Source organism: Notothenia coriiceps, unplaced genomic scaffold (genome assembly GCF_000735185.1).
Source record: "Notothenia coriiceps isolate Sejong01 unplaced genomic scaffold, NC01 NC01_scaffold00001466, whole genome shotgun sequence".
NCBI classification, from domain to species: Eukaryota; Metazoa; Chordata; class Actinopteri; order Perciformes; family Nototheniidae; genus Notothenia; species Notothenia coriiceps.
The window spans coordinates 7,778-15,164 of record NW_011334167.1 but is presented as its reverse complement, the minus strand read 5'-3'; the positions used below and the strand labels follow the sequence as shown (position 1 = coordinate 15,164).

General features: G+C 39.9%; 1 protein-coding gene and 1 long non-coding RNA gene across 4 annotated transcripts in view; one reads left to right on the top strand and one right to left on the bottom strand.

Moving 5' to 3' along the window:
* LOC104961465 (uncharacterized) overlaps positions 1-3,360 on the bottom strand; it is a 9,244-nt gene extending 5,884 nt beyond the window's left edge. Inside the window, exons 1-2 of the long non-coding RNA XR_800103.1 lie at positions 3,217-3,360; positions 1,082-1,113 (exon numbers count right to left, since the gene is read on the bottom strand). This is a non-coding gene — a long non-coding RNA (uncharacterized lncRNA). The remainder of the gene's footprint in view (positions 1-1,081; positions 1,114-3,216) is intronic.
* LOC104961473 (glycerol kinase) overlaps positions 1-7,387 on the top strand; it is a 59,755-nt gene that overhangs the window by 49,153 nt on the left and 3,215 nt on the right. The window lies entirely within an intron of this gene.

Genomic DNA, 7,387 nt, shown 5'->3' with positions numbered 1-7,387 from the left:
CCCCTCTCCTCCTCCTCCTCTCCTCTATTCTCCTCCTCTCCTCTATTCTCCTCCTCTCCTCCTCTCCTCTATTCTCCTCCTCCTCCTCCTCTCCTCTATTCTNACACACACACACACACATACACACACACGCTATACTGTAGGTATCTCAGTGGTTGGTTTAGGAAAAATGAGTGTATTTAAAGCGACCAGTTTGACCGTGTTGCACAGTGCTTTGTGTGTTTATGTCTTTCCATTACACGGTCAAACTGGTCGCTTTAAATACACTCATTTTTCCTAAACCAACCACTGAGATACCTACAGTATAGCGTGTGTGTGTATGTGTGTGTGTGTGTGTGTGTGTGTGTGTGTGTGTGTGTGTGTGTGTGTGTGTGTGGTGAACAAGGAAGAGGAGCACACAACAGGTTAGAGGTTAGGTTTTAGCGCAGGTTAACAGAACAAACAGGAAGACGCGTTAGTAAACAGGCAAAAAGGCAGAAATGTCACGTTGTTATAAAAAGGAAGTCTCATTTTCATTATGACTGAGTCCAGGTTAGTATTAACAGGGTTTCACATGTATAACTAGCTACCTGTTCACATGTTTGATCTAATCCAAGTATCACGCATTGTGGAATGCCATAAACCCCTCTGGTTCAGCCCTGTTTCTTTGTGGGGCGTAGCTAAAGAGCCAGATTTTCGAGGGGGTGGTGGAGACCAAAACAGAGCTAAAAAGAAGTGTGAATATTGGACATATTGGATCATTAAAAAAAGAAAGCGAGAACCTTTTTTTTTTTATGTCTTCTTTTTTAAATTAATGTTGGAATGTCAATAATAAATGTTGACGTTTTTAGAGCTAACAACCGAGCAAATACATCTCTCCACATGAGTCATACCAAACTGCTACCCACAGCTGAGATGGAAAAGACACTTCCTTTGAAATAGTTCGTAACCATAGATACATGCAAACCTGCTGGTGGAGAACACAGGAAGAGAAAACATTTCAAACACAACGTGGCAGAGAAATCAGAGAGAAGCACAGGTTAGGCCGAGAAAAGGGATAGCCAATCAGAGAGGGGCGAGTCAATCATGTGACCAGGCTTACCTTTTAGCTATAGGCAAGTGAGACAAAACGATCTAAAGGAGGGGGGGAACAAAAAGGAAAGAAAAACACAAAATAAAATAGAAAAAAAATAGGAAGAAAAATGAAAAAAATAAATAACAGAAAGAGAGAAAAATGTTTGATCACTGTGCTGTTAAGGGAGGGGCACCTGTAAGTTAATATAGGGAGATACATAGATAGAGAGATAGATATATATATATAGAGAGAGATATGAGTCAGGGGAAGGGCAGTAGTAGTTTGAGCAAGGTTTAATTCAGAGCACAGGATTATTATGCCGTCTTTAAATGATCATTTCAATTATTAACTTTAGTAATTATGCACCTCTTAAAAGGTAGGGTAGGTAAGAATGGAGAAACCAGCTCGAGTCCGCTCGAATTTGAAAGTACGCAGTCTACGCACCCAAACAAAATTCTGCCCCTTCCTTCAGACTTCCTTACAGAGCCCCTCCTCCAACACACACGGACGCGAACATCACCAATGAGGGCACGAGATAAGTTTGTGCACAGATGGAAGGCTGACAGGCAGGTAGGCCATCCAGTTATTTTAGCCGAGCCGGCTCAGATGATTGGTCGTGCTTTTTAAAACGCCACGGCTTCCACAGATGACATTTTCGAATGTATTTATTGTCAAAGCATTTAATGTATTCATTGCCATCGGAGTGTTAAGAGCATTCCATGGAATATAATAATATAATAATAAAAAGTGTTTCTGAAATAAATTACATGCCCCACTTTTAAGACAAGAAATCAGGCAAATAGCATCCTGTTATCTGACTCGAATATTGATCCTGTGTTCTGAGATCACATTTGGGGCCCATTTTACTACCACAGAATACAATTATAATTTTAGGTTGTGTTTATGGTTATTCAGCCTCAAAACAGGTTGTTATTGTACTATTCATATTTGTCACTGGTGAGATCACGGGCAGTTGGACAATAAAAACAACAGGGATAAGATTTATACATACATATTCTGTTTGACCAGAATAGAGAGTAAAGCATTATGTCCTCATGTTACTTTATGCTTCATGAACCTCCTTAGCTGCAGAATTAACTTTGTTTTAAATTACCGCCACGTTAAATCATTTGATTATGTGCTAGTCAAAGGGAAAGCACACTATATTATCAGTCTGTGTCCAATAAAGTTAACAGGATACATATGAGAGTCATTCAGCGGAATATGTGTGTGTGTGTGTGTGTGTGTGTGTGTGTGTGTGTGTGTGTGTGTGTGTGTGTGTGTGTACTGGTAGCCAGCATAGGGTTCTTAAAGGATGAATTCACACCAAAATGACAAAGTTTTATATCAAAGACTCTTTGGAATCTTGCAGAAAATGTTGTTTCTCATGCATAACAAATGGAAAAATCTTGATCGATGGAAGTAAATGGGTGCCACGGCAAAACTATATCCAAACATGAGTTCAAACATTTTCACGTAGTATAATCAATTCTAATTTTTATGCTCACAACTTCACAAGCATATGAGATTTCACGATTTTCACAAAACGTTACTATTTGAAGCACTTCTGCATAAACAGCCTCACAAATGTGAGGGCGTGCTATTTTTATTTATTTGTAGCTTTATGTGGATATAAATGTAGTATTGTTAAACAAGTAACAGTTACTTCTAATCTTGTTCATCGTGTACAAAAGAGGATTAGGGCCACATGTAAAAAAACTTTTTGAGATCTGACCAAAAGAGAACACATTTGTTGAGTTTTGAGATTAAAGTCTCAAAGAAAAGAACTATTTTGGTCCGATCGAAACAAAATTTCACATTGCCCTAATCCTCTTCTGTAACTGTGAACACAAGAGACGGACAACGGTTTCTTTGTAAAAAACCAAGGTAACACGGGGTGAGTAATTGATATACACATGGTCATTTTATCTTTCCAACTTGTCTTTGTTCTAAGGTTTGTATCACAATAAATCCAAAATATACGGCTAAGAAATGACAGTCAGCACAAATTAACACAAGTATTAAGTCAAAATACTTATGTTTAGTTTGACTATACTAATGTCTTCATATTTTTTATTTACGTCCTCGACAATGAATGTCAAAGCCCCAAGGCTTTGATTGACAGGTGATGCTGTTTGAGCGGTATCATACTTGTGTTTTACCTGAGTCAGAGGGCAGGTGAGTGCAGGGAGCCGGGCTGTACACTCGAGCTGCGTAATCTTCGAAGGTGGTTGGCTCCTGGTGGTGCTGCACGATGGTCTCCAGGTATCGGGCTCGCTCCTCATAGCTGAGGTCAAAGGTCAAGGTCAAGCAACAAAGAAACAAACACCAACAAAACATGGAAGGAGCACAAATATCAAATCTGGAAACAAACAGTTATCAAACCTAGACAAGCTATAAACTGCTGGTGTCATAGAAAGAAAACATTTTTTTTTTATTCCATGGTGTTTTCTGACGGAATAAAACAAAAGATCAAATTGACTGGACTTTCTTCTGCAGATGGATATGACAGCACATAGTCCTTCGTCAGAGTGTCCTCCTTAGCAACAGTCTGCTAGATTCATTTATCATGAATCAATCTATTCAATACAAAAATTAATACAAAAACATTATATCAAATATTTTTGGAAAGGATTATGGGTTATATATAGACTTTATTTTATAAAGCTGAATCCTTGTTACTATCAAATATAAGCAAACACAATCAAAGTTTGCTGGAGAAACCATAGTGTGTGTTGAAAGGTTACTTGATCTATAAATAAATAAATATCTCAAATAAATGTGAACTTAATCATTAGCAAAACATATAAAATAAAATAAGAGATTATTATAATAATAATAATATAATAATAATAAAGAACTGAAGAAAAGGTAAACAATGAAAACAAAATAAAGAAATACAATTAGTAAGCGCCTTAATGGATTTTCTATGTGAATCTTCGGAGAATGCGGCGGTCCAAATAAAAAAAAAAATGAAAAAAGAGAAAGAAAGAAATGCTCTTTATTACCTGCTATTACAGCCTCTCAGCATTGATTTCAAAGAGAGAGGCGCAGGGATTCTGCAGAGTAAATGGAAACCAGGACTTCAACTGTCCATCTATTAGAGATAACCTCATTGATAGAATGACATTTACCCTCTCGTCCTTAGTCCTACTCATACATCCAGCCACAATGACAGCCATATGCAGTCTCTCGGACACACACACAAACACACACTCACAACTCAGGGCCATCATCTCCCAATAACATTACCATTTGCTCCAATAACTGAGGATTTGCAATGAGAGTGTGTGTGTGTGTGTGTTTTATAAGAGTGGTTTGTGAACAGGCACGGTGTGTATGTAAGTGCATGTGTCCGTGTTTGTGATGGGATTAGGCCAATGAATCTTCAGAATGAAATCTCTGTGTGTGTATGTGTGTGTGTGGTGGGGTGCGTTGTGAATGGGTCGACCCTCTGAAATAGCTCCCATGGGTTTTCTATTGGGTTAGAGAGGCGCTCTATGGGCCTCAGAAGATAAAGATTCAGGTCTAATGGTAACTGATCCAGTTAGAGCCAATGATAATAACAACAATATGGCTCCTTTAAAGTGGAGGGACAGACTGCGCTGGCGGAATCAAACAGAAAGAAGGAAGGGTAGAGAAGAGACTGGGGAATGAATGGAAAAGAGGGCAAGAAAGTTAAATAAACCTGTTATTACTCAAATATGCTATTAAACTTTGTAGCTCTGGTCAACTTTTTATAAGAAGATAGTGGCCGACCCCTCCCACCCTGGACACAAACTGTTCACCCCCATCCCCTCTGGCAGGAGGCTGCGCTCCATCAAGACCAAAACCTCTCGCCACTTGAACAGTTTCTTCCCCTCCGCTACCGGCCTCTTAAACAAGGCCCGGCACCCCCACTAACACTTTCCCTCAGCCACAACATAGTCTCTATATGCATTACATTAAAGCACACAATGTTCAAATATTGCTTACTGCACATATTTCATATTCTATAATTCACTGCATTCTATTTCGCTGTAAATTACCGCTTTATTTTATTGCTATCTATCTATATTGTTTTACAGTTTTCTTAATATAGTTCGCTATCTGTGTACCTTTTTAGATTTTTTGTTTTATATTTTATGTATGGACCATGACATCAAGTCAAATTCCTCATACGACGTGTCAACCTACCTGGCAATAAACCCGTTTCTGATTCTGAATAACTTTCAATGCCAGAAGGGTAGACAAAGGTCCAAAGTGATGAAATGTTTTATACCCAGTAAACTTAGAGCTTGATGTAATTACACTGTCAGTTTTCTATTTAGCTAGCAAGTGTTAGCTATCTAGCGAACGTAAGCTATCTAACAGCTATCTGACAAGAGGAAATGTAAGCGGAAGTACCAACACAAAATAAGATAATGTGGAACCACCCTTTGCAGCGTCACTTTAAATGTTGGGGTCACAGTGATTTTGGGAAGGCATTACCTCCTTTTCTTTCATGAAGGAGAGTCCTTTGTATCCTTGAAAAAAGGATTAACAAGGGAAAGATTTAAGCTGCTTTCCATCAGCTAGAGAAATCAAACAGCTGCTTTAAGGTATTTCCGGGTCATTTCACTCCGTTAGAATCTTTCCTAAGCAAAAAATGCTATTTAACACTTGTTTCAAAAAGTCAAACTGAGAAGGGAAGGGAGGGAGCAACAGTGGGAGAGAGGGAGGCTAGAAGTTCAAGACAGTGAGAAGCTGAGGGAGCAACTTGTAAAATGAGAGGAGAGGGAAGTGGAAGGGTAAAGCGGAAGAAGGGTGAGAACCCTAGAGCAGGTCATAGTGGAGGTGAAGGGGAGGACAGCGGGTGAGACAGGGAGAGGAGGATATTTAAGTAGCATGATGCAGTGTGTGTGTGTGTGTGTGTGTGGGGGTGTGTGTGGGTGTGTGTGTGTGTGTGTGTGTGTGTGTGTGTGTGTGTGTGTGTGTGTGTGTGTGTGTGTGTGTGTTACTCGGAGAGAGCGGAGAAAAGAGCAACAGTCTCACACACACAGCGCAGAGTCCCCTCGCCGTTTGCCTTTTCCTGCCCCCCCCCTCCTCTGAATCACACTTCCCTCTGAGGTGAAATGTGTGTCTGTGCAATTAAGACAAATAACTTGTATGTATTACCAAAAACACACAATGATCTTCCTGTTGACAGAGTGTCTGGCTGAATGAAGAAGCAGCTAGGGAAACAGCACCTGAAGGTTTTAGAATAAATGCACTGCCTTAATATTAGCAAATATGGAAGTACATTTTTTTAAACATGTAACATATTTTAGTACAACGTGCACTTTTTCTATTTAACTTCTTATGTTTTTATAAATATTTCATTATATGATTTTAAAGAAAAATGTTCTGATGTTTATATAAATATCCTTCTTATTTATCTTTATTGCACATTTTTACTTTAACTTCTTACATTTATACATATTTGAATTTAATTACTTCCTTTAATACGAAACCCACTATTCCCCAGGATAGATCAAGTATTCTGATTCTAAAAGTCCAGTGTTGCGTCATTTCTGAGGAGGTGAAAAGGTTTACAGGGCTCCAGCTGGACAGAGCACAGAGGCAGGGCGGACTGAAAGAAAGGACAAGGAGGAGACGGAGAAATAAGTACACAGGCATGGCACCACCGCTGAGATAACTGATGGGAACATCACTTAACTTTCCTTCACTCTGTGTTCGTATGCCTTCTTTATCTCCCCCTCTTTCTTCCTCTCAGCGTGGGGTCTCTGCCTGTGGCCTGATGTCACTGTGTCACAAACACCAGCTAGCCACCAGGGGGCTGGCTGATACGATATATCACGTTTTAGGCCCCGGCCCCACGAGGACGCATACGGCTAAACGCATAGGATTAACGCAAACGCAAAAAAGCTTCCGTTCACACGCAATATTCACCGGATAGTGTCTGTCCACACGAGACAGCTCCGTTTAGCTCCAACCACTGGAGAAGCTGCAGTACATATGCAGGAGCCTGTACGTGGCGCTGTAACTTCCTCCACAAAAGCAGCGAAGAAGCATGGTTACAACCATGACGGTTGCCCTTCTGTTTATTCTCCGCGGTGGGGGCCGAGGGAGATGGGCAGAGTTTTTCGCCAGTCAACGTGTATTAAAGTTTTAATCTTCCGGACAAAATTATAAAAGTGCCAGTCAAAGGTCTTCTTTGCTATTTATTGAGCTTTAAAACAAATGAATAACGACTCTATATAATAATAAAATACACAGAGCCTCTCTTTTTCCTCCCTCTCTTCTGACAGCGTCAGTGTCTGTCTCATGCAGCAGCTGATCCAGTAATGAGTGACCCGACAGTAAAAACAACAT